This window comes from Anas acuta, chromosome 3 (assembly GCF_963932015.1).
Source record: "Anas acuta chromosome 3, bAnaAcu1.1, whole genome shotgun sequence".
Taxonomy (NCBI): Eukaryota; Metazoa; Chordata; class Aves; order Anseriformes; family Anatidae; genus Anas; species Anas acuta.
The window spans coordinates 59,500,612-59,528,266 of NC_088981.1; the positions used below are offsets into that span (position 1 = coordinate 59,500,612).

Sequence of the window (27,655 nt, forward strand, 5' to 3'; positions counted from 1 at the left end):
TGAGTGCTGTGTGTTGGTGAGATAAAATAAAGAAAAAATTAGATGTGGTGTAAGAGGGGTGCCCTCACCATGAGGTTTCAAGGTAGATGTGGACTAGGCTGGTAGCTAAAGGAGCAACTAAGCCCTAAGGCAGAGCTGAGATGAAAGCCATATGCAGACTCAACTAGTCTCATGTCTGGAGGTAGGTTAAGGGACTGGAAGGGTCAAATGTTCATTTTCTCCGTTCAGTTTTCATACACCCTGAGCCCTTCCAATGGCACACCAGGAAATAAGCTGTGTCATTCCCTGTTGGATACCCGCATCAAATATCAGGTCTGCAGTTGCTAGAAGCTACCCACTTCTCCCTGCCTGAAAAGGACAAGAGGGTAGGAAAGAAGCACTCACTAACTCTGAGGTCTGAGAACCAGTAGCTGACAGGAGATGCATGATAAATCTTAGATCATAAATGATCTGCAACACAGGTTTTTGGGCCATGCCAGAGATGCAGGCAACATTGAAAGTACAGCAAAGAGAACCTTACCAAGGGTTGTGATACTAAAAGCCTGAGACTTCACATTCAACTTTTTCTTAGGCAAGGCTGTTATGCCTGTAGCTGATTACACTTCCTTCAGGAAGATCTGCAATGAAAAAATTTACCTGATCTCCTATGGGGGTGCCTCATTGGGATTTACGTATTACTGTGTGCTTTTCAACTCTCCAAAATTTTGCCACTAGGAAAATTCTGCATTACTTTCCTGACTGCCCTAATAAAAAACTTATTTTATCATTGGGTGAATATATGACAGTTTAATGGAAACTGCTAAAGGCTGTTAAAGCATGAAGTACCTGTAGGACTTCTTTAAAGTGCCTGGTACATCTGGCAGGCCACCAAGTTGATGAAAGCCTTTGGTCTTTCATGACAGTCACAATAAAGCACTGCTGAGGGGGTTGGCTTGGCTCAAGTTCTGATTTTCCTACTCAATTTTTATGCCTTTTGATTGCAGTTAAATGCAGTGAACATGGAGTTTTATGCTTATATCGGGTTTAATTATGAAGCCATGCTTTTGGCACAATAATGCAGTGTAACACTTTTCCTTAGGAAAATCTCTCTGGCTTCAAATCTTTGTCTACTGGTGGAAAAACAAATGTGTGGGGTACCTCTTCTGCTGCTTTTTAAGACTTTTGCCCATGTGTGTGTGCTAAATAAATGCTCTGCAGCTATTAAGTCACACTTCTGTTTTCTATGATTAAAAAAAAAAAAAAAAAAAAAAGTAAATTAAATCCCTTGAGATCATGGAGCCTAAAGGATTTCAGCTAAGAAGAAATCCTATAAAAATACGGATATTCTGGAGAGGCCAGGAGGGCTTTGCACGATACAATGGTAGTGTCCTAGTACATTCCCCAGACATCAGTGTACCTGCCTCAAAAAACATATCCTGCAGTACTTTAAAACTATCAGGCTAGCTTGAAAGCAGATGGGGTTTTGTTTGTTTGTTTGTTGTGGCCCTTTTTTTTTTAAGTCTAATGGAAATATGCTTAAATTAAGTGCTTAGCTTAGCTCATCCAGCTGAAAATAGGCCAACATCCAAATGAAATAAATAGCGAAAAGTATCTGGAGGCCAAGTCTCTGACACCAGGAGCCATGAGATACATTCATGCAGGCAGTCACCACCACCATCAGCACTGGAAAGGGGAAGGAGAAGAAGATTTCAGCCTGTAGTCTGGAAATCTTATAGAAAAGGTAGAGGCATCACAAATGCTTTTGTGAAAGAGAATATCGTGCTGAGCCCTCGGGAGAAATATCTGATGCTGAGAGTCAGATCAAAGCTGTGGTTGAATAGATCAAAGATCTCAAAAATAAATGTATGTGCACAGCAAGCTGGCCGGTTAGCCGAAGTGAAAGCCATTTCTGAACAATAGTTTTCTTGCATATCAGATGAGCCGACAAAGCACATGGTGCTCAGAATAGAGTACTGGGAGATGCCACTGGTAAAAACTCACCATTATCTACTTCTCTATCTATAAGCACCAGAATATAGGCCTGACAGCTCTAAAGTGCAGGAAAGGATTAATGAGAGATTTTTTCCCAAATTGCTAGTGACTGGATGTAGGGGATGCTCGGTGCAGGGAGTTCTCACTGAGACGTGCTGAGAATTCCAGATTTTCTAAAAAAAAAACCTCCAACACGCCTCTGGCTGGGCAGTCTGAATTGCTGGGCAGTTTTCAGAGGCTGGGCTGAATTGCTGCTTGGTGAAATCCATTAGCTGCAGACAGAGGGGCAGAGTGGAAAATTCCCTCTCTCCTTGCTCCAGTGACTATTTTATTATTTATCCAAAGTGGAACAATTCTGATGAGATATTGGTTCTTCAGACCACTGCTTCGGACAGTCCTTTAAGGACACCAAAATGCAAAATTACGTCTTTTGTGTGACTTGGACCTCGAACTCACAGCTCCCAAGGGAGTACTCTGAATTGTGATTTGTGGTGGGGTTGTACATCCTCCCTGCAGTTTTGAACAGAATTTTTGTCCTGGTCCCAAGGAGTATTTCTGTATTAAAATGCCACTGTAACAGAGGGAAGGGAAGGGAAGGGAAGGGAAGGGAAGGGAAGGGAAGGGAAGGGAAGGGAAGGGAAGGGAAGGGAAGGGAAGGGAAGGGAAGGGAAGGGAAGGGAAGGGAAGGGAAGGGAAGGGAAGGGAAGGGAAGGGAAGGGAAGGGAAGGGAAGGGAAGGGAAGGGAAGGGAAGGGAAGGGAAGGGAAGGGAAGGGAAGGGAAGGGAAGGGAAGGGAAGGGAAGGGAAGGGAAGGGAAGGGAAGGGAAGGGAAGGGAAGGGACTTATGAATAGATAGCATAGCCTGAAAGCACTGTGACAGGGGGTCTCAGTTAGGTACCCAGGCCAGAAAAATAGTGGGATATTCTATGGGATAGCCAGAGCAGTAGGTGTAAGTTCATAGTTTCATCTGTAAATGCAATAAGGAGAAACCTACTGGGGTTAAGATAGAGAGCTTACATGCTCTTGTTTTTCAAGTATCTTCCCAAAAAAAAAAGGATGAAAAGGGCAGAGAAAAATGACAGAATGTATTCAAGAGCAAGTGAAAACAGATTCTGCTGAAAAATGTGAAATGCTCAGTCTATTTACCTTACTGTAGAGGTGCTTGAGAAGTAACCAATTTACAGTAGACCAGTATCTTCAAATGAGGGGAAATTCTCTGTACTACAGGGCTGACAGATCTCAGAGAGAAAGGCTGAAGAGGAAGCTATGGCTAGAACTAGAAAGCCAGATTAATATTAGAAATAAGGTCCTTTCTTGAAACAGAGGTTCATTAACCTGGACAGAAGACAAAAGAAAGTGATGAAGTCTCTTTTATTTTCCAGACCTTGTTGGAAGATATAGCATAATTAAATGATATTTTACAGTTTAGTTAAACACATGTGATTGGAATCACTGGGCTTGATGAAATGTACCTCTATCAAATTTAATAAACGGGAGGTTTGACAAGGTGTCCTTTCAAGATCCTTTTCAGCCCTATTTTTGTGTAATGAAATAGTCTTTCTAGGTTTAAAATCTAAATATCTCTGTTTCTAGGGCAGAAAAATAATAAAAGGAGAAATATCTGAACAAATTTGTCTGTGACTGCTTTCTTTACATTCATCTACATCAGATGTGGTAATTGTACTTTATGGGAACCACCAGTTTCCTTTAAGCTCATTGAACTTCACAATGAAGCTCCAGAGCTTCCCTGTCTACAACATGTCCTGTCACATAACCCAGCATTGCACTGATCACTGGATGGGCTTTTTTTCCAAAGTACCACACTCTAAACCATTGCAAGGAAAGCAATGTTTTATACAGATATAAAATTAACTCATGTCTCTTTTCTTTTCACACTGACTGTCCACATATACCACATATAAAACGAGAGCCTACTGCTGTCACTCTCCCAAGGGAAGCATATTGCCTTTCAGCACTTCTTTCCCTGAGCCTTCCTCCTATCCTTTGTATGGTTATTTGTGCTCAGCTGCTCTGCCTGTGCATCTCTCCCTCCCTCTCTCTCTCTCCCTCCCTGCTGTTGCCGAACTGCAGCTCCCACTGGAATTTGCACAATCAAACCCAGCTCTCATCTCAAACGGCAGTGAATCACATCACCTGGAGCAGAGGAATAGCGAACTGAGCCCAGTAGCCTTGCTGCCTATGAAGCGTGAGGTACCAGTAGCACCCGACAGACAGAAGGATCAGGGTTTGTGTGAGACCTACTTAGCCTGAGATCTTCTGCCTGTGATTTGAAAGCTGTCACAGGCTTTTATAGGAGTCTGTGCATTTAGTGGACGTTTTTAAGAAGCTGATAGCCTGCTGCAGCTGAGAGCTGGGAAAGGCTGCTGCTCGCTGCTGCTGCTGCAGTAGCTGGTGCAGCAGGATGAATGTGTAAAGGACAGCTGCCCAAGCCGTGTCGGTGAGGCTCCCGTCCTGCTCTGTCATTAACTGAAAGGATACAGAAGAAAGCAGATGCACTAAGCAAGTGCCACACTGGATCTATTACTGTGCACCCTTCACTGTGGAAAATGGTCAACAAAGACATGAATGGATTTCCAGTCAAGAAGTGCTCAGCCTTTCAGTTTTTTAAAAAGAGGGTAAGATTTTCCTTTAATTATTTATTTCTTTACACTTTCTTTTGTTGTTGTTGTTTCTGTTAATGTGAAAGTCATTGACAAGGGAAGGTGTTTTAGTACCAGTCTCGTAGTGCACGGAGCCCGTTGTGCCGGCAGCCCGACTGAACACCAAGGGCAATAACCATGGGCAAACAGGAGCTGGAGAGAGGGACGGGGGGACCAAAAGGCATTACGTAAGCACTCTTTGCTGAGGAATGTATATCTCAATCAGGGCTGACCACAGGGCTTGACGCCATACAAGCAGCTATTCAGACTGGGATAATACAGTCCAAATCAGAGTGCGGGTTTGTTGCAGCTTGTCTTGCTCTCTAACTCCCTCCTCCACATGCACCTAGGGGTATGACTCCCTCCACACCTTTCATTCATTTGCCCGAAGTGCTGCATTACCGACCTCCATTCATCATCTCTCGGAACACGGACAAAAAAGAGAGAACAAAGAGGTGTTTGTGAGCTCAGCAAAATATTTCACAGTCTGTAATTTGACTGTAATCACAATTAACATGGGAGAAAAGAATGAGAGGGAGGTACACCTGGATTTGGTTTTCTTTTATATTCTTTAGCTAAAGGAGGTATGTCAGGATTTCAAAAAGCTCTGTTACATATTCTATTTGGCTGCTGGTTCCTTAAAGACATGTACCTGTAATGCTCTACTTCATCACCTTAGTTAAGTCTTTTCTATTTCTTTGACTCTTCTATAGCGATGGTGCTGCACACTCTCCGTTTAACTTGAACAACAAAGTCCTTTCCATGTGGCAGCAGGACAGGTATTCTGAATATGCCTGGGTAGACCCAGAAAGGAGAAGCAAAGCATCAGATCTGGGGACTCTTCTATGGAAAGGATTTCCTGAATGATTAAAACGACAAACCTCTCTTTAAACAGACTGGTGTAGGAGAAGATAAGCTGCTCCATTCACTCACTCACTCACTCATTCATTCATTCATTCATTCCCATTCATTCTCTCTCTTCGTTATGCCAAGATTATGGTCAGTCCATTTAACCCTTCAGGCAACGAAAGCAACGCCTGCACCAGTTACTGATTTAAAAGCCAGGGTCAAACCCTTCTGGGCACCAAGATGCCAGATTTAAGGGCAGACTAGAAAATGCTAGCAGGGTCACTTGGAGAAAAGAAGAGTAATTGTTGCTGACTTTTTTGTTGTTTCCAAGGTTGTCTGATTAAGCCTCATAGAGATAATCCAGACACCATGCACACTCAGCCCATAAAAATGGTTCTCGTCCCAGGCAACTTTTCATTTAAGTATATTACTTTTGGTACATGTATGTTTGATACTCAGGTCACCAGAAAGGACTATCTTGTTTTCAGAATTGCTGAGAGGCTTAAAGATAAATGTATTAAAGAGCAAATAAAATAGCTTTCAGTTCCTGTAAGAGGTTAATTATTGGCAGTTGTCTTCTGCCTCTGTTTAGAGCTAAAACAAGTTATCACTGGAAACCTCTACATCATTTTGTTCTAGAAGCAGGGAAAATAGTTTTTGGATGTTTGTGGGTTGCTGGTTGTTTTTGTTTTTCAAAGCTATACTGCTGATCAGTGAATTTCTCATTGGAAAAGATTGTTGGCTGTAGTCATATCTGAAGAAGCTAGCATAGTGGAACAGTCCCAGACAGTGGGTCAGGAGAAAATAGCCATTTTTCTTTTCTCAATGCTTATGTTTTATCAGATGTTACCTTCTTGCTATTGTGATGAAGATGGATGCAATCAGTAAAACCAATTTACAGACACAACCGAAGGAAATTCCCTCCCTATACAGTTCTGTCAATCAATATGCATGTTCATTAATATTTCTCTTATCCCAATAGGTATCCCTATCTTCCTTCCAGAAAAACCTCTGCATTCACACCTTAATTACGTTGTTCTTACTGTGCTTGAAATGTATACAAGCAAGAAGAGCTACATGTTTATAATGTGTTACTGACTTCCAGTAATGTATACTGTGTTTGTTGGCCAAGTAACATGCTGGTTTTAATTACTGGGAGGATGGGGCAAGATGGTTAAAGACAGTTGACTTTGTTCACTACCAATGATATAGACACTCTGTTTGAAGAACCACCAAAATCCTGTGCCTGCAGAAGCACAACTGTTAGGTTTCTTGATTTGGATCTAGTGGGTGAGGTTATCTGTTTGACAGGTGCATCACCACAGCACCAGTAGGCCATAACCAACACCAGCAAATAAGGTGCATCCTACATTCACAGTGAGAGACCTCTGTGAGGTCTTCCCCACAGAGCTCAGAAGACCTCACTGAAGGGGTGAGGTATTCCTGTCCACACTGTACTTACTGATGATGGAAAGCCAGAGAAGCAGCTTTGTTGTGTGGATGCTAGATAGGCTTCCCCTGGATCACCAGCAGGGTCTTTAATGAAATAAGGGGTGGGACCCTGACACCTCCAGTTTAAAGTCACCACATTTTTCTCCTGGAAAAGCACACATTACTAGCACAGATGCTTTCAAGTCTAATTCTAAAAAACCTGTATCAATCTACATTAGAACATACAAACTGCAGGAAAGCTTCCTATTTTTTCAAGTTGATTAGAATTTTTGTGGAAGGAAACACTAGATGTATCTCCATTGATTTCATTTTCCATTGAGTCTATTGTTGTCATTAAACTGTAAACCTCTGTGTTGCTCTGGCCAAGAGTGCAGAAAAGACTGGCAGAGTTCTGTGGATTTAGGCTAGGCTAAAAGTGCATTCAAACGTTGGCTTAAAGTTGAGGACCAGATTTTTTTTAAGCCTGGCTTATTTTCTTCTAATGACAAACCACTGACCCTCTGGGATGCTGCCTACTGTGTCAGATGATTCAGAGTACAGGCTAATCATGTCCGGAGGTTGGAGAACAGGAAGGAAAGGCTGAAATTAGCAGGCAGCACACAGATAAAATAAAAGGAAAAATAGAAACTATTGCTTTTGCAGAATACCTTGTAGCACTCAATGGTGGAAGGGTTGGAGCAAGTAGGAACCCCATCCATTTAAAATCTATCCCATTTGGAAGAAAATCAAGTGATTTGCAATGCTGGGTTCCAAGAGGTGTAACAACTTAATGTGACTAAGATCAAGATGACATTTTAATAATTAAAAATAGTTTTTTTAATTAATGATGACATGGAAGTCTAAAAAGAGAAGGGGAGAGAAGAAGATAGGGCAATTATGGGCACAAGGAGAGAATCTGAAGTTACTCCAATGATAATAATTTCTAAAAGCCATTGTTCACATGATCGTGGGTCATGGCATAAAGGGATCTCCATCTGACAAGGCCGGGAGATTAAAAGACATTATCATCTTGTAACACGTAATTACTTTTATTGTCAAGACTCCTGCTTTGCTGTCATCCCTTGCCCCATCTGCTGATGTTGCATATTGGATACCAATATAAATTGTCCACCTACTTGGTTTAGTAATAAATGACTGGGGAATCTTTCCTTTTCATATGATATCATCATTTTGACTTTCCCAAAGTTCAATTAAAAGGTTTTGTTAGTTGGCAGAAATCATGTCCCTAAATTGTGAGGGGCTAAGAGGTCTCACCCTTCAGAACCATGCAGATTTAAAAATAGAATTGGACTGTACTGATTTTAAGATCAAAGAATGGGGTAAACTTGCAGTTACACTACTGCTATTCAGCTAACAGGATATTCCATGGCAGAGGAACCTTTCAGTGGCACCTACTGCTATCATTGCTAGATGGTTTTGGGAAGCCAGGGTTTGTGGTATTTGCACTGCCTTCTTCTGCTGCATTTGCCTCCCTTATAAAGACTTTTGGATAACATTATTCAATATATAACCTCCCTCATCCTGAAATAACGTACCATTTCATATAACACAACAAAATGGTTAAACCAGGATGAATGATGAACTGCCTGTGCCACTTAAATACTGGCTGATGATATGGTAACCTCAGTGAGCCTGGAAATTCATTATCCTCTTTAGGCCTGGACCAAGAGCAAATACAAATTTATTCAGAATGTGACGAAGATAAATGACTGATAAATGGGAAACGAAATAGCTGTCTTCCATAAAAGGAAAAAAAAAAAAAAGGCAGAAAAAAAATACTAGGGCATGTCTTAGAGAAGAATTTTATTGCATGGATTAAGGATTTGCTAGTCTGAAACCTGATAAGGGAAAGAATATCCATAATCCTTTTTCACTGAGAAAATTTGCATTAATTAGCAATTTAGGTCAAGCTAAAGTGAGCTCACAAAGAAAGAAGAGAAAATCCCTATCTTTGTTTCTATGCAGTTTTTTCCAAATATATAGTTTGGGTAAGCCATGCCCTTCTGGATATTTTATGTCACTGCACACCAGCAGCTTTCTCCATATACAAGCTGAAGAGGCTAACTTATAAACATCATCCTGCATGAAGATGACAGCTAAGCCTGCATTAAAGCTCAAGGCAATGAGCTGCCAAGGGGACTGCAAAATTACCTGAAAACCATTTTTAGGATTACAGTAACTTAGTGATAAAGAAAGCCCCTGAAATCAGTATTTTCAGTTGACCTCCTACAGATTATGTTCCTCCTGGTAGATTGTGCTGGAGGGGCTGCTCTCTACTCTGCTACTTTTATGGGTCTAGAAGTCCATTCCAGGGCTAGAGTTATATTTCTTTAGAGTAATTGGGAGCTTACCTAGAAGAAAATAAATGAGATCTGAAGCTGACTGTACCTTAGGAAAATGCCAGCTTTATATGGGATGACTGTTGCTTTTATTAGCTGCTTGGGCCAACGTCATAAAAGTACGCATGCTTTAAAGTTGATTTCCAAAGACAGGGTTCCTGGCTGACTGCATGCAAGACACAGTTGTGCTGCATGTAGTACAGGCTTCCTTCCCATCCCAGCTCTTCTGTGTGCAGAGGTGCTGAGCATCCATGGCTTTGTTTGGCATCAGCTAAAGCTGCAGGCACTTACAAGTGCCATTGCCAGTCCATAACCTGAGGTTTAAAAGTCCCTGTTTGAAAAGTTAGAAATCCTCCTCTCATTTTTGGTCTAATTCTACATACAACCAATTTATCCCAACTTTCTCTTGTACCAACATAAAGTAACAAATAACTCTTCCTCTTCCCTCATATGTACAACCACTGGTGTATTTATAGAGAGCAGACATTTCTTCATTCAGCTGTATTTGGCTAGGCTTCTCTCTGACTCTTCTTTTAGGGTGGACTTTCTGCTCCCCAGTAGACAAAGGAAGCTGACACATTTGCTGCATGTAGATTTCTTTCAGTATATCAAAGTATCCATATAGTCCTCTTTCGCTGTTATTTCTCACAAAGTTCTCTTCACATTTCTAACATCCGTCTCATTCCTGTCCACCTGTTCTGGTCCTCTTCTGCTGAGCAGGCCTCCTTTTTTGTCTTTGGCAAATTTTATAGGCACAAGCCTAGGTTCTGTATCAAACCCAACTCCGGTACTAACCTTCCTCTTTTTAATACACTTTCTTAGTTTCTTTCTCTCATACTTATTTTAGTAAGAGTACCCTTATTTTCCATTTTAACTAATTAACTCTCATGTGTTATCACTGTCTTACTGAGTTACCAAAGACCATATGGAGTAGATTATCCACATTTCCCTCATCAAAGGAAAACATCAGGCAAGTCTGGCATACTGGTAAATGTATGTTGAGTGTTATCTCAACATATTAAACTCTTAAAGATTTCTTTCACTTCAAATGTGGTAAGTTTTGTTTCTCTACACATAATCCCATAAGGTTTTTTCTCCTATGCTGTATACATCATTCTCCTCCTGGAAAACACAGACCAGAGAATTCACTTTGTGATTTACCTTTTAATCTCAGCTCAAGCTTTCTGAGAAACAGACCTCTTTTTTTCCCCTTTTCCCTCTTTTTGCCCCTCTCTCTCTTTTCTTTTTTGTTTTTCTTCTAAAAAAAAATAAATCAGAGTCTTAATGGATTTTTCCAAACTCGTTCACTGCTATTATATCATTTCAGTCTCATTATACACCATTACTATTGAAATAGCAGTGGGGGTGAGGTTGCTCAGAGCCTGTTCTGGTTTATTCTTTCAAGCTCAGATTAGAATTGCTTGAACCTGAATAGCTCTTTGGTCTCTCGTCGTTACGTGCCTTCAGCGTTGAATATGGCTTCTGTTCAGGGATGGGACAGACATGAGATCTCTGACTCTTCTGCCAAGTGCATATTAACACTGTTTTTAAAGGCCACAAAGGCTGGAGTTAAATTCTTAAAGCAATCCTACTCCAAACACAATGATGTCACTGCTATCATAACTCAGCTCAGCAGCCTCAGTATCATTTAACCTCAGTCTGAACATCCAAAATGTCTGAAGAACATTGTGATGCAAGAAACTGCCAGCAAGAAGGGCAGTGCAAAAAAATCTGGACACCCTTGGCTGTCTGGAAAGAGGTGATGTAAACTGAGCTACTGAGAGAGCCAACAGCTGTGCCTGCTGAAAAATCAATGTGTTTCTCTGTCAAATGAGGAGAATGATAAATATGATCAGCAGAAGCTGGGAAGGAAAAAGAATTTGGAGCACCTTGGTGTATGTGTTTCCCTACCTACTAATTAAAGACATGGTTTTGATGAAGGTTACAAGCCTGGGAGAGGTCAACAGTTGCGCCCACAGAGAAAGGAATCAGAGTATTGAAAGCAAGGGGAAAGCTCATATCCTTTTAACAAATTGGCTAATGCAGGGGAGGGGAAAATGGAAGAACAGCCTCTGCAGAAGAACATGTAAATGGATATACTAAAGCAACAGAAAAGCAAGAAAGACCTAAATGCATGACAGAAGCTTGCAAAATCAAATCAATGACAGTTTTTTGTTTTGTTTTGTTTTAAATAGCATGCTATCAGGAAATAATTGTCAGTGGATTTTATTTACAACAGTTGTTTTTACAAGAAGACAACTATGGAGAATAAGAAAACAATGAATAAGTCCAAGATCAATAAATTTTAATGTTTATTGAAGACACAGCACCGACAGGTTTCCAAATCAGCTTACAAGCAATTAACCAAGTCTCAAAATATCCTGATGAGGCAGCAAAATCATTCCCATTTCACAGATAAGTGAACAACAGGAAATAGGTATACACATCAATTAGACAAGTTATTATATTTCCTGACCCTTCTAGTATCTTTCCCTCACTAGGAAAAAAAAAAAAAAAAAAAAAAAAAAAGGACACATTTTCCTGAAACAGCAGCAGCAAACATCTGCTAGTATATGTTTTGGCTGGAAGATATTCAGGAGCTCTAAGCAGCTTAATAACACAAGCACCAAAATCATATATTTACTTCAAATTCTAAGGCACATGTGGCATTCCTCATGCTGCAGTGGCAACAAAGATGCTATATACTATGTTAAATTTGGAAAACTATTATTTCCAGTCTATTCAGCTCATTAAGAAATGGATGAAGAAAAAAAAAAGACAAACAGACAACCTGCCTGCCCAACAAAGTCAAGAGTGCTGAGGGGCACGTTTGTATTATGTATTATGCTTTCAGCATGGCCAAAGCCTGTTCCTGCACTGTGATGTATCAGGAAGTGGATGAAGAGGTGACAGCCTAAGACAGGAACATGATGTGCTCTGTAACCTGTTTTTTTTTCACTGCTGGTTATTTCCCTGCTCCTGTTTCCCATGGGCAACCCCCCATGAAGCACAGAAGCATAGTGAGCTGTGCACAGAGATAGGAGCTGCCTCTTTTTTACTGTAGACTGGGACTTCTTCAAGTTGCATTTTTAAGGGACTACCTTATACCAATATCAGGTACTAAAGGAGTACTCAAGACAACAGACTTCTTACTGAAACTTTGAATCTGGTCTATTGTTTGATGCTGAGAGGTCACCTCAGTTATCCTAGCAGGCATCTTTAGGTCACCTGCCTAGACTGCAAGCTTTTGGGGGCAAAGAAAAACAAACTGAGTTTCTATGTAGCCTAAAGCAGTCAGGTTCAAGTCTCACTTGAGGCTTCATGAACACAGATAATACACAGACTATTGTTGCTATAAAAATGATTTTTTAGATTTCTGATTGGGAGACAGTTGGTTTTTGGCAACTACAGATAGGAAAGATATCTTTTATTTTACTTCCTAGTCTGTTTTATTAGATGTTTGCTAGTTTATCTTGTTTCAGTCAGTTCCTACAATGTATGTTTTTTACCAGGGCAGTGAAAGGGCTTGAGGAGTGTAGCAGAAAGAAGTAAAAAAGATTATTAATCCAAATGCTTGAACTGCAGGCCAGCAATAAAACTTGTAGATGTATTGCAAAAATAACTTTCCCCAGAATATGCCACAAAACTGGCTTGAAATTCTGCTTTCCATTTCAAGTAATTACAGATTAGTGAAAAAACACATAATTCTTTCACTATCTTGTTTTACTAAAGGATTCTTCCATTTGTCTAATGAAAGACTGCTAAACTTTAACATGCTTAACTGTAAGTAGGTTGCAATTTGATTAATGGTAATTTATTTCTTTCTTTAAAATAAATGACATTTTGAAAAACATTGTCATCATCTGACACACACTGATTCATGCAGAATTTTGGACCCCTCATTCCTAAAAGATTGGCTTACAGCAGTTCTTAAAATCACAGAATCACAGAATGGTTTGGGTTGGAAGGGACCTTAGAGCTCACATACTTCCAACCTCCCTGCCATGGGAAGGGACACCTCCCATTAGATCAGGTTGTCCAAAGCCCCATCCAATCCACTGCAGATGGCCACCAAACATGTCAGGCATGATCTTCACTTAGTGAAGCCATGTTGGCTTTCACCAGTCACCTTGTTTTCCTCAGCATAGCTTCCAGGAGGATCTTCTCCATGGTATTGCCAGGCACAAAGGTGAGACTGTTCGGACTGTAGTCCTTCCTTTTGTCACTTTTTTTTTTTAAATGGCGATTATGTTTCCCCTCTTCCAGTCAACAGGATCTTCACAAGACTGCCATGACTTCTCAAGTACAGTGTATAGTGGCTCAGCAACTACACCTGCAAGTTCCCTCAGGACCCATGGATGCATTTCATTGGGTCCCATGGACTTGTGTACTTTCAGGTTCCTTAGATGATCTTGAACCTGATCTTCTCCTACAGTGGGCAGTTCATCATTATCCCAGTCCCTGCCTTTGCCTTCTGGAGCTTGAAATATGTGTCTAGAGAACTTGCTGATGAAGGCTGAGGCCAACAAGTCATTGAGTATCTCAGCTTTCTCCATATCCCAGGTAAACACGTCTCCCATTTCATTCCAGAGACGGCTCACAATTTTCCTAGTCTTCCTTTTGTTACCAATGTACCTACAGAAGCCTTTCTTGCTGCCCTTGATGTTGCTGGCCAAATGTGATTCTGTCAGGGCTTTGGTTTTCCTAACATGATCACTGGCTGCTCAGACAATGTCTCTGTATTCCTCTCAGGATATCTATCCTTGCTTCTACTTTCTGTAAGCCTCCTTTTCTGCTTGAGTTTGGCCGGGAGTTCCTTGTTCATCCATGCAGGCCTCCTGGCATTTTTGCCTGACTTCCTCTTTGCTTGGATGCATTGCTCCTGAGTTTGGAGGAGGTGATGCTTGAATATTAACCAGCGTTCTTGGGCCCCTCTTCCCTCCAGGGCTTACCCCATAGTACTCTACAAAGCAGATCCCTGAATAGGCCAGAGTCTGCTCTCCTGAAGTCCAGGGTACTGAGTTTGTTGCCCTAAGGATCATGAACTCCACCATTTCATGGTGACTGCCCTTGAGCCTCACATTCTTCACCAGACCCTTCTTGTTGGTGAGAGAGAGGTCCAGCATAGCACCTCTCCTTGCTATCAGAGGAGACATTGTAACCTCATCTTTTCTGGTTGTAGCGTTGAACTAAACCTCTATGCTATGGGAACAAAGCCACTGCAGGAATCCTCTGTGTAAAGCCTTTCTGACTAACTGCTATGCTGTGACGCAAAGAAGAGCTATTGGAAAAGGCATCTAAAGAGAAGATAATGGAAAGTAATGTTGGTGGAGGACAGCCTGTGATATGAAAGCCTATAATAAAGTTAGCAACGGCTATGCTGCTGCTGAAGTTATGCAGCTGGGAAAATGTCCAGTATTAGGAACTTAGAACCTGCAGCTAATGATTATGAACTGTGATTCAGTTCTTGTTTGAACTCTTGTCAAGTTGACTTCTATTGATTCTCTGTAAGAATCCTTGAAAGTAAAGGTTATGCAGACTATTTTAATAATATAAGAAACTTTGGTTATAATAATTCAGAGCACAGCCTCAAGATATCATTTCTGTTCCTCAAATAAAGTGATGTATCCATTGTCTACAAGAATATACAGTCACTCAAATGAGGCCTAATCTCTTATTGGAGGAAAGTCCATGAAATCAACAAAAATGTATCAGATTCTCATAATCTTTATCTCCTGATCAGATGCTTGGGATTATCACCCTCATACTGTGATAAAAGCAAAATACTGAAATGTTTTTCAAAATTATTTTTTAACTCACAGACATTTTTTTATATGTTGTAACAAACTTGCTGCCTGTCTATGTAGCCAGGATCTCACCTTATTGTATTGCTCCTTAGAAAGAAGCAAGACATATGTATTTACGTGCCTAAAATGCACACCTACAATTATCTTGGTCTGAACAGACTTCAGTGAGAAAACACAACTGTGATACAGAAATAATTATTCCAAAATACTAACTAATCCAGAGCACATGTGGAGCAGTGGGAAGCAATATTCCCTATGTGAGAAGTACCTTCAGAGATCCGTTCAAATATTTCAGCTCATGTTCAACTCCAGTACCCAAAACCAAAGCAATCTTTAGCTCATTAGCGTGGCCTTTGTTTCTTAAGCCAACAAACTGAAGGTGTGATGAGAAACATGTACACCATGCCCCCAGTTTTGCATTCTCACTCTATGTTGTCATCTCTCTTGCTCCATGGACACCTTGTCCCTTTCTTTCTACTGTTATGTCACTGATGTTAGCCTTATTTCTAACTTGTTTAGCAAACTAGAAATGCAACGTTAGTTAATAACCAAATCTTTTTATTTAATATTACTGGTCAAAGCTGAGTATGGCCTCTCAGAAAATAGATTAACATAAATGCTGTTCAACGCTCAGCAACTCTGTGGATTTGCAGCCTAAAGATTCAGCTTGCTGTCAGGGGTATTCATTGGTCACCAAGATCACATGAATTAATTGGACTCCCTTACATGTTGAGTAAGGCACAGTGGATATGTGGTTAGGCCGACACTGTACTTCTATAAAGCCTTGATAACTTCATAACATTTTCAGATAATCAACCAGTGCCAATATTCCCATTGACTCTCTGAAAAGAGGGCTTTTGATCCATCCATAGATTACATTTTTATATTTCCACAGTCACTTCTCTGTCAAGTTCATTATTCCAGTTCTGGTTCATTCTTCCTGGCTCTGCTTCAAATGAAACAACCAGGTTACACACACAGATTGAGAGAGCGAGAGAGATTTTGCAGAATATATCTCTGTGTAGTGGAGCAGAAAAGACCCTCCAGCTGCCCTGACACCAGTCTAGACCTGGATGTCTTCTATTCCTGTCATCACTGCAACCAAATTCTCAGCTGCACTGAGGTGGTGAGGCGTATCTCTGGGCATCACTTGCCTAAGTATACATACAGGATTTGTGACACTGGCTCCTCCATCCATCCTTGGCCAAGAGTTTTCTACCCTTTAGAACAACCATGCAATGAAAGTGGAATTTGTGCATGTGTCATTTTTTTTTTTAAATGAAAGAACTCCATTATTAATCTCTATGCACTGACCTCCAGTTCAAAGTACATGACAAAACTGGGAACAGGCCTACTAGATGTAGTGTAGACCAACCTTTTAGGCACCATCAAGGCAACTGAGTAGCATCCTCACTGCTATTCTTCTGAAGTTCCCCAGTTAAAATTTCTTCTGTACTTCCTTCCAAAATATATCCAGGCAAAAAAAAAAATAATAATAATAATAATAAAAAAAAAAATCTCACTGGATTCTACAAAGAGATCCAAGATCTGGATCATTGGAGGTCTGCATTTTTAATAAGGATACTGTGAGATTTGGTTCATGGTGTCAGAAACTTCCATTAGTGCACAGAGCTCATGTTGAGCTCACTGTTTTCACATATATATCCTCCACCATCCTCTGTGAGAGGAATTAATCTCATTTCAGATTCAAAAGTTTTTTGTTGTTGGTGGTGGTGGTGGTGTTTTTGTTTGTTTGTTTGTTTGTTTATTTTATTTTTTTATAGGCTTTTCTTTTCACAGAAAAGAGCACAGAAGTGCTGAGGGAGCGAAGGTGACTGCTCTAGGACACCTTGCCTGGACTAAATTTATTCTTTCCTTCTCTATTTAAGATTAATTAAGGAATGTTGAAAAGAACTGAGTTACTGAGAGATTGTTCATTCCACCCTCCAATTATTCAGTGTATACTAAACCTGAAAGAGCTGTAATTAGATATGACAAAAGCCTTATGAGTTCTCTTTCTGTAGAGTTCCAAGCATACTGGCAATCCTCCAAAAGTTAGATAGATAAATAAATCATTTTCTTTTCACCAGATTTCTCCTGTTCTTTGTACTTCCCCTGTTTTTCCCTGCAAGACCTAACCCACCAGGACCTTCACAGTTTAGTAGCCTGTGGATTGAATAGGCTCATACAGAAATGAAGGGAGAGATTGTTTCTTCTCCATTGCAAGATGATGGAGAATCCAGCCAAGCACTGTGCTTTATGAGTTTCTTGGAGGAACTTCTGTGAGTTTTAGAAAACCTCCGCAGCTACTAGACCCAAATGTCTTTGCAGATCTGTGCATTAGTGTGGGATCAAGATATATATAGTGGGGTTCTCTGGTATAGGTATGCCACCTAAAAATTAGTCTCCTGGCCATAGCAGTTTAATTGAAGACAGGTGAGCCAGGCTCCCAGGCTCCCCACATCCACATTTGGGGAGCAAGTTACAGGGGCTGGAAGAAGCCAAGTGCCAGGGAGTTTGGTGCATTTACTGCTTTTGAAAATGTTCTCTCTAGCAAGAGAGTCTCTGGCCAGCCTTACAACATTAGGCTGTGTTCTGATTTCCCCTACTAGAAAAACTATCCAGTCCATTTAAAAAACCTGGCTAACTCGTCTGTCTGAGGCATTTCCTCTCTCTGCTTCCCTTCTTCAATTACTGTTTTCTCTAAATGAAGGTAATTCTTCAAGCAAAGCAACACTTCTTTCTCTATTCCACTTATTCCTTGATGCAGTCATTTACACTGGTGAGCAGGAGCCCAAAAAGTGATTAACATGATGAACTGAAATCATACATATTCTCCTACCTGCAGGGTATTTTCAACAGTAAATACTACTCTCTGATGTCACAGTTATTGTTTAACCGGATCAGCCTCGAACCCTCAAAAAATGTTGGCTTGCTAGGAGGAAAAATGTGTTAGCTTCCAGTGGCTTTTACCCGAAATGACTTCAGATTTTTTTATTTTTCTTTCAAGAACTAGGCAAAAGAAAACCCACACACAACCAAGCATGTGGAATAAGAGACTCAAAACAAGCTGCTTCAGTCACAGGCTTCCCAAAACTAACAGCCTTCACATGTGAAAGACTCCAGCCTTCAAGCTGATGAGTCAGTGTTGGTGACTTACATTTCAGCTTGTGTTTCTAAAACAAAAATCTTTATTGCAATCATCGGGTAATGAGAAGACGACCATGAGGGATAAAAGTGCTGGTTAAAATGTTTCTTGTGTGTGTGAGTGTGCTTCTGGAAAAACACCAATCTAAGAAGGGAAAATAATGTAAATGGCAAAAAGAAAGCTTCCCTTGTTTCCATACTTCCCATGTGTGTCTGGTTTACATCTGTTACTACATTTTTCACTGAAGAACTTTTATTTCTTTTATATATATGAATGACTATTTATGACTGGCAGTTTGAAAATGTGGCTTTAGTCTGATCAGCTACTTTTTGTCTGTGTTTAGCCCTTTTTTAGACCATATTTCTCAACCTATGTTAAAACAGGAACAAAAACAACATGTGGAACAACTTATTGAAATGCCAGGCAGGTTTGACAGGTGCAGGAGAAATTGCTAGGTTTCACAAATTGAAATGGCTGTAGTTTTATAGGTAATAAAATTGCAATAGGATGAGGTTTCACATTTATTTGTTCATCTCATGTTTTCTGTTTTGTTTTTGAAATATTGAGTCATTTCTCACTCTCCAACAAGGAATCTAAAACCTATTTCTCAAGTGAATAGAAGTCTCCACAGAGCAAGGCAAGGGAAAGCTTGGTAAAGGATTCAAACAAATTTCAGTGTAGACCAAAAAGTAACTAGAACATAATAGTTTTCTCCTTCTCAGACTGAAAATAAATGTTACTTGTAGCTTTGGGTGCAGGAAATGCCATGAAAGTTGGCTCCACCTTTCAGATAGACTGAGCTAGATTCCATTGCTTATCTTAAAAGTATACCATGCACAGAAAGTTTTTAATCATTAACCAACAAATGTTATCCTCATAAGAGTCTCTTGTATTAAGGAGTTTTGCTTTCACTCTGTGCAGTTGCTACAGGAAGATGTATGTTTTCTTTTCAAATTATTCAGAGCCATGTGTTTTCCTACAGTGACAGAGTATGTATCAAATGGTGCCACTCCCCTTAAGTTCATTTTTAGCAGTCCTGCTGGGAAACATTACAAAGATAAACCAATGAAATATCTTAAAAGAACTGATCACATTTGGCACTGGACAAATTTGTCAAGCCCTTGCATTTTAAAATCTTCTCCTAGTCTACCACATGTTAGCTTAAATGCCCACTGAAGATGGTGGTTTAAAGCAGTTCTTGTGCATCTCAGAATAAAATGATATTTTAAATCTTGATTTAAAAGTATTGGTGCCTTGCACACTGCTATGCATTGCATCTAAGCTGTGATGTCATTTTACACAGGAAAGAACGAACACAGGCATTTCTCTACTCTGTGTTACACATGGGTCTGCCAGATGAAAAGGTCACCCCAGAGCTCCTGAGCACTCAGATGGGCTTCCTAACCAGGGCTGAGCCACGCACCCCCATGGTACTGCCATTCCACAGGGTTTGTGCGCACACTGCAGGTGAGCCTGCATGACCTGCTGAGGTCCCTGCTGCCAAGTCCCAGCCCAGTCTTGCCTTGCAAACTGTCATCAGTCAAACAGTTATTTCCCAGCTGGAGTCACTCCTGGAATACTGCAGCTTTCTGAGTTACACAGTTCTTCTCACAGCTCGGTGAATACTTTGGTATGTCAATATTTCAGGGCCAGAAAGACTGGGTGTCCTAAATCAGCTCATCTAATGGACCCAGATGCCTTTAAAATCTACAAAAAATAGGATGGTTAATGATATACAATATTATATAACAAATTATGAAGATCTCCGTCTGCAAAATCAAAATGAGTTAAGCAAAGTGCAGTATCAGGCTCAATTTACAAATAAGAAAGTTATTAAATTAAGGCCATACAGAATGTGCTTCACAGCTCTGAACAGCATGATGCCTTTGACTGAATAGCTAAAGATGACTATTGAATAGTACTTGGTACTGAATCCAGCCATCCATTGTGTTCTGCCACTGCAGCCATTACTCTTATACTGCTGTTAAGCTTTACAATGCTGTGATATTTCAGCCCAAGCTACTGGAGGATGCAAATAGTTACTGCATGAGAAAACTAGAATAATATATTTAAGGGAGAAAAAGTACAGTGAGAAATCTTTGTTTTGCTTGGCCTTTTTTTGAAGAACCTACCGTTGCTGCCCATCCACCTCCAAACTTGCATCCCCTGGCTCCAACGTCTGTCTTAGAAAACCATAAAAGCTTGCAGACTGCTTTGAGACTTTGACTGATAGACGTGGGATGTGCTGTTTATCAGGGCAGGAGTTAAAATAAACGTTGCCTAGGTTTACTGAAATTAGCTTTGCTCACATAAAGTAAAGAAGTGAAGGTACAAGCAAGAAACCTCACATGATTTGGATTTGATTTGGGGCTGTATTGTTCATTTGTTATTATTTTATCTAGATGAAAAGCATTTTTAGCTTGGTAGCCTGGAATGATTAGATTTGCACATACACAATAAACCCCATTTTGTTTTGTTTTCCTCTTTGACATAATGTGCAGAGAGAGTGTGTTTATACATCAGAGTGGACAATGAATCTATTGTGTCATGTCCTGTAGAAATAAGTGCCATCAGTGCTTACAATTGATCCAAGAACTCTTACCTGATTCCAACACATCGGCTATTTATTTATTCACAAAGAAAATAATCCCATGAGACTAACAATTGTTATCAAGGACAACATGGGAGGAAGGAAGAGCGGAAAATCTTAAGTGATGCCTGTTCAGTTGTTTAGATTTTTTTGTGCCTCTTTTCAAACAGATCAGCCATTTAATAAAAGGACAGAGCAAAAGTCAATTTAGCAATCAACATGAAATATGAGCATGACAGATTTTCTCCTGCACTATTTGAGCTCACAAGAACTCTCCCATTGAGTGGGACAGGAAAATCAGCCAGGCAGTTGTGTGTGCTCATGAAACCTTGTTACTGGTATTAATGCTGTGCCTTCTGGTATTATTGCTGTAGCTTTCTGCTACTCTTTGTGCCTTGACTTACATCTATGCAATGTATTCAGCAGGAATACTTAAACACATGCTTAGAGGAGCTCAAATTCTCCAAGTCGTATTGGTACGCATCATCTTTTGGTATTGGTGCCTGACTGCAGTCACATGCCGACATATTTTTTAAGAATTTTGCCTTCACTGACTTGCTGCCTGGAGACATGCCGTTCACACTTAAGATCATAAAAATCTGCCTTATTTATTTCAAGTGTTAACACTGCAACTGTTGACAACAACAAATATAGAAACATTTACTATGCTTCATCTGAGATAAATTTGATTTCTGCCAGATGCTGTTATGGCAAGTGAAATGCTTTGGTGTGGGAAAGTGAGAGTGTGTAAATAGCAATGAAGTGCTGGTTAAGAACCATGACAAAAGCTCTGAGATATTTGTCACAACATGATGAACCCAAGCAGAGATGTGATACAGGGCAGGTTAAACCCTCAGCATGTTCCAGGGGTGTGTACTTAGTCTGGGGGACCCCCAAATACTTCCCTGCCCTCAGACCCAGGCAGATGCTACAGTCCATGTCATGCTGTGAGAACTGTGTCCTCTTCCTTGTGTGCTGGTTTCCACAGGAGAAAACCTGCAGACATGATCTGAAGGGCACTGAGCTTGGTTGAGTTATGGACATTTATAATACCAAACCAGCTTGCCCAGTGGCTGTATGGTAATTGGATAAATCCATACAGCCAGATGTAAATGGACACTATACAAGCTTATTACACGTGACATATTAAAGAAAGAGAACTAAAATAGGTCAATCCTCTAATCCAGCCTTTATGGCAAAAGTAGTTGCTAGGATATCAGGAGGATCATGAACAGCAACCACTTAAGATCATCCCATACGCTGTCATATGCTTTTCTTCATGGTATCTATTAAGTCAGACCTACAGGTGGCCACAAATGTGGAGGCTCTCCACAAAGAAGTGTTAAAGAGTTTACGATGAAACAGCAAAGGAAGTGAAGGGTAGGAGGAGAAATCAAACCCCAGGGAACTGGCACCACTTTCCCAAGGGTTCACAGGAGTCATGTCCCAGCCAGGTTGTACTCCCTTGTCTTGCAACACCCTGTGCCTTTGACCGAGGCTCCTGTAAACAACATCATCATTCCCTGCACCCACCACCCTGAACTGTGACTGTTCTTCCTTCCCAGAATTTCCCTCAAATACAGGCAACCTTTCTCCTGGCATGCTTGAAGAGCTGAACTCTCCATAAATCCAGCTACGTTCATCTAGGCCTGAGTGGAAGCAATGTTCTCTTCTATTTGGCCTCAGCCTGCTTTTAGCAAGCAGCTTTTCCACTTGCAGAGTGGCAAATGATGACTAAGCAGAGAGTTGCCCTTCACTTTCCTTTATAAAATAAAATGTGATTATTAATCAACAAAGTGATGTGTTTCAGGGCTCCAGAGGGAAAGAAATAGCTTGAGGTGATTTGACAAACTACTTCTTTTGCCGTGCTGCATTTCCCATGGGACATGACAAATTAAATGTCGAAGCCAACTAGAGAGTAGTGATATATCTCAGCCTGAGCATTAATCAGCCTGCCTCTCATTTACCACTTTCCATTTAAGTGGATGACTGTATACAGTTTGAACAATGGAGCTTTTCATTCCATAACCTCCCTAATTGTAATTTAAATAGGTTTCCTGACGGTTGCCCCCAAGGCTGCAGGGAGATGATTCCAAGAGCTCTGTGTCCACCTACAGTTTACATAATGGATGAAAATTCAAATCCTGGTCTGAGGTGCAATTAGATAATGCGTGAAAAGGAAAGAAGGGATCAGATGAACTGCAATCAGAGAAGGAGAAAAGTACATTTGATATCACTTGGAAGCAAAACTAGAACAAACACACGCACAGACCTAGATCACAGCTAAGACATCTGATACTGCCTGGTAGGGAAATTGATACCCAGACACTTTGCAATGCAACACGTAGAGTTAATAGTAGCTGACTGAGAGCCATGAAAACTTGCAAAATGATGCAAACAGGAACATTTATGAAAAAATGAAATTTAAATACAGAAGAGTTCAAACACGTACTGAGTGGTTTATTCCAATCCCACATAAAAATGGGAAGAAAGCCTCTCCAAAGTTTCAGATGAAGAAAACGCTGCTGTACAGAGCATATGGTTGCACAGACAGTCAGATTAAATATGATACTTGATGTGCTGATGGGTGTGAGGTTTCACTGAGAACTGGCTGATAATACTGGACCACCAAGCAGATTTCAACAGTCTCCCTTAACCCATTCCAGAATTGTTTACCCTCAGTCTTCAGCAAATGCTTGCTATTTTAGTTATTTTAAATGGCCTACTAAATTTGTCTACAAACTTATTCCCTCCTTCATTCATATCAACATTTACTGCTTAGAATATGTATCTTCACATCATCTTACTAAATCCTGCTAAAATCAGAAGTCTTCACCAGGCACTGCAATTTAGTGAAATAAAGTAACTCTTAAATTCACAAACTAACTAACTGTGCAAGACGATAGGTCTCTGAAAAAGGTCTTTTCTTTTCCAATGTTTCCAGCATGCCTGAGACTCCAGCCCACAGCTGGGAAGTCAGCAAACTAGCCCACTGGTGTCCTGAGAAGTACGAGGCTTTCCAAAGCCCCCAGATCCAAGGAAAATGCCAAAGAATGGCCACAGGTGCCATCAGCACCTGCTTCACTCCAGCTAAAGCCACACTTGCATCAGTAGCGGCCCTCAGAGAGCATGCTGGTGTTTCTTTCATGAAAAATATTTCTCATTATTACAGTGATTGGGACTGACTTATGAACACCTGATTAAAGTACAAATTGTGCTGAGTTGACTGATGCCATTGACAACTGAGCCACATGAAATTAAAAGCCGTATCTGCTTGTTATTACATAAGAGGAAAAGCAATGAGTGGAAAAAAATTTGGAACTTGGCAAATCTCATTTAATCACATCTGGCAATTTCTAGTCTGAGAGATTATCACTGTTGGATATCATGGTTTTAGCAAGTAAAGCAAACAAAGAAACTAGAGCAAACAAGATTCAGAAAATAAAGAGACTTTTAATATATATATATGTCTCTCTCTGTATATACTTTAACACTGATATCGTAATCCATGATTGGAAAAGGGGTATTTAAGGCTATTCTCTTGTTTATGACAAGGGCAGTCACATTTTAATTTAGTTTAGGATTAGTAGCAGATGACTACATCCCAGAAGGGTGTGCAATACTTATGAACTCACTTCTCTTGAAAGGATAGGCAAAATGTCATCAATTTTGTTTACGATTTACAGTCACTGCAAGAAAGATAAGAAATACTGAACAGCTTTGGCTAACTGCAAAGGTCTTTGGTGTTCCAGTAAAAGCAGAAGTACCAAAAAAAAAAAAAAAAAAAAAGTGACAGGGTAAAGAGCTATACTTAAGTTTACTCTTAACCATGAAAGTCTGTGACTATGAAGCTAACTGCATTTGTTCCAAACAAAGTGTTCTATCCCAAATTAACAAACAGAAAACTACAGTGAGAAGTAAATTTACCATTTCACATGCATTTAATTCCCACAGCAAATTTAGATGAAAAAGTCTAAATCAGAAATACATGTATCTTAACAAATTGAAGATCTCAAGGAAAGGTTGATTTTACTCAGCCAAAAAATTTTTATTCTGATCATTTCAGAGCAAGCCATCTGTCTCAATCTCTTTATTCTCCCTTAATCTAAATATACTATAGTTATGCCCCCCCACCCAAAAAAAAAAAAAAAAGGAAAAAAAAAAAGACATTTGACTTGAAACTGTGAAACTTCTGTGCTTTGAAAAGTTTAAATGAGCTGCATTAAGATCTTCTAAACTCTCTTCAAAAATTATTCATGTTCGTAGATGTATTAAAGCTGATTACTCTTCAGCTAATTTTGTTGAGCTACCTTTTTTTTGCTTTGAATTTTATTCTCTCCAGATAAGACATGGCAAGGGTTCACTGAAACATTTGGAATCAACTTCCAGGTAATATCATTAAGGCAATATTTGACAAACCTTAACCTTGTCTGCATGGACGGGTACAGATGGTCTTGCTCAGCCTCAGCAAACAGCAAGGGACAGTATCCCTGAGCATGATGGGATGCTGATGTGCAGATCACTGGCAGCTGCTCAGCTCACACCACCAGCAAATCAGACTCAAGACCATCTGCACAGGCCTAGGAGGTTGAACCTTCAAAGGATTAGTTTGGGAACAGCAAATCTCATAAGTGTAATTATAGCTTAATCAGAAGCTGTTGGGTGCTCCACAATGGGCATGTAGCAGAAATAATTTCTAGTGGATATGAGTTCTTGATGAGAAAAAGGTATAATGAACCTACAGTCAAGATGGGACAAGAGGAACTGGGTGCACTTTTCTGAACTGCTCAGCTCTATACTGATTCCTTCAACCACACTTTGAGTCAGCTGTTTATACCCTGTAACGGTGGAGAGCATTGCCTGGAGGTTTTAAAGAGCCTTGTTTTGAAATGAAAGTATATAAATCTCCAGAAAGAGTTTGGAACAGAATTGCTTCCTGAGCTGGGAGCAGGCTTTAGTTTATTTACTGGTAGTTGGATATCATGTTAAGAATAAAAATGTTTGAATAATCAAATATACCTTACATTACTGTGAAGAATGATGCATTAGCACTGTGGTATCTGCATATCATACAGTTCCATAAATAATGAGCTATCATCTGCTCCTTGTTAATCTTTCTGTCTTTGTCATTTGGGGAAGCAACTGTGAGAAAATTATTCAAAATTGTTCTTCTTTTTGTGCAATGCGGTGCTGGAGATTTTTAAGTGGAAGTGAGTTCAAAGGAATGAAGCATTGCACTTGAAAATCGTTGGTGACATTTAAGATAGCCCAAGTCAAACAGAGAGCAATAGATCTAAGGTACTTGTCTAGTGCTAGTGTAAATGTAAATATTAAATATGTAAAAATCTTTGAAGTCTATTAAGGTTAAAGCTAGACAAAAACCTATAGTGTGTACTTACAATTCAATGACTAACACGCATGCATAACATTTCAATAAACGTAAATGAGTCACTCTGAGAAGTAACATATAATCTGCAAACCTCAATAGAAACCTGAGACCTGCAGAGCTAAACCCAGGGAAGTTGTTTTTCTTCAGAAGTCTGTTCTTGGCCCGGCTGCTATGAAGGTGGTGCCAATTCATACTTGCAGTTTCAGATCAACATTTTCAATGCTTTTGGATGGCCATAAACATCAAAAGTCAGTGGCGAAGCATACAGTTTTCTACTCTGAGCACTGGTAACAATTATCATTCTCTTCTGTGCACGTTACTCTGCATTATCTGTGAAATTTAAAAGGCAAATGTAGGGTTTGTCTGCAGAGGGACACTAAGGGACATTAGTCTGAATTAGCCAAAGATGTAAAATTACAGAAGATTAGTTAAATGTCATTAAGGTCCTCATGGACATTTTAATTCACAATCACGACAGAAATTTTAAGCTAGATAAACGAAGCAAATGGCTATGGGATGAATTAAGTCTGTGTTAATGCTGGAGCAAGCTGTCTACACGACACTTTGCTGCATGCTTAACTACTTCATATTTAGGTCAATGGACATTAACACATCCATGTAGACAACATCTAAAAATAATGAGCACAAGCACTCTTGCCACAGCATTTGGCACCCACCGAAGCAGCAGCACTGATTCAGCCCCAGACTGCACCCTGGTCGGTGGGTGTGAAGCCCACATTTGAGGCTTTGCTGAATTTTGCCAAGTCAACACAACACCACAGACTGAGTAAATGCAGCTGACTATCTGTGAATGTAAACTTCGCCCCATTCAATGCAGGAGAAGTAGAATGGTTTTAACTCTCCTCTCTGTGGGTTCATTTGAACTTTAGATCGGCTAACTTATTTAAACTACTTCCAGCTACTAACAAAAATAAAATAAAATAAAATAAAATAAAATAAAATAAAATAAAATAAAATAAAATAAAATAAAATAAAATAAAAAATAAAAATAAAAATCCTGCTACTTTGTTAAGTCTCTCTAAGCCAGCTCCTGCAGAAGTTTTTCACCTTAGCTTCCCTTAAACCCTGTTGTACTGAACAGAACAATGAGTTCAGATCAGTATATGTAATCATATTTCTTTTTCATTTCTCATCATGGTTGAGATGATACCCAGATCACAGTTTGAATGCTCCCCAATACTAGAAATATGTAAATGGAAACAGATGAATCTGTGACATAAATTATGATTAATTGTGTCACTCCAAATGTCCTGAATTTGAAATCACAAAGCTGAACATCATTGGCTCAATGAAATCTCAAGCCCAAATTTGCATTTGAGTTCCTTCCTGGGCTGATGATATATAATCAAGCAGTCTTGAACAAAAAAATGGAATATGTCCCTTAAATTTTGAGTAAAACTGAACCTGCACCTTGTTGCAGTACAGCTCCC

The 27,655-nt window shown here is 39.9% G+C and overlaps 1 long non-coding RNA gene across 2 annotated transcripts in view; it reads left to right on the forward strand.

Moving 5' to 3' along the window:
* The first annotated feature begins 3,991 nt into the window (after positions 1–3,991).
* The window catches only part of LOC137854223 (uncharacterized), a 49,630-nt gene continuing 25,966 nt past the window's right edge, over positions 3,992–27,655 (forward strand). The window contains exon 1 of one of the 2 annotated variants that reach the window (XR_011095028.1): positions 3,992–4,606. This is a non-coding gene — a long non-coding RNA (uncharacterized lncRNA). The remainder of the gene's footprint in view (positions 4,607–27,655) is intronic. The other variant, XR_011095026.1, reaches the window with a different exon arrangement.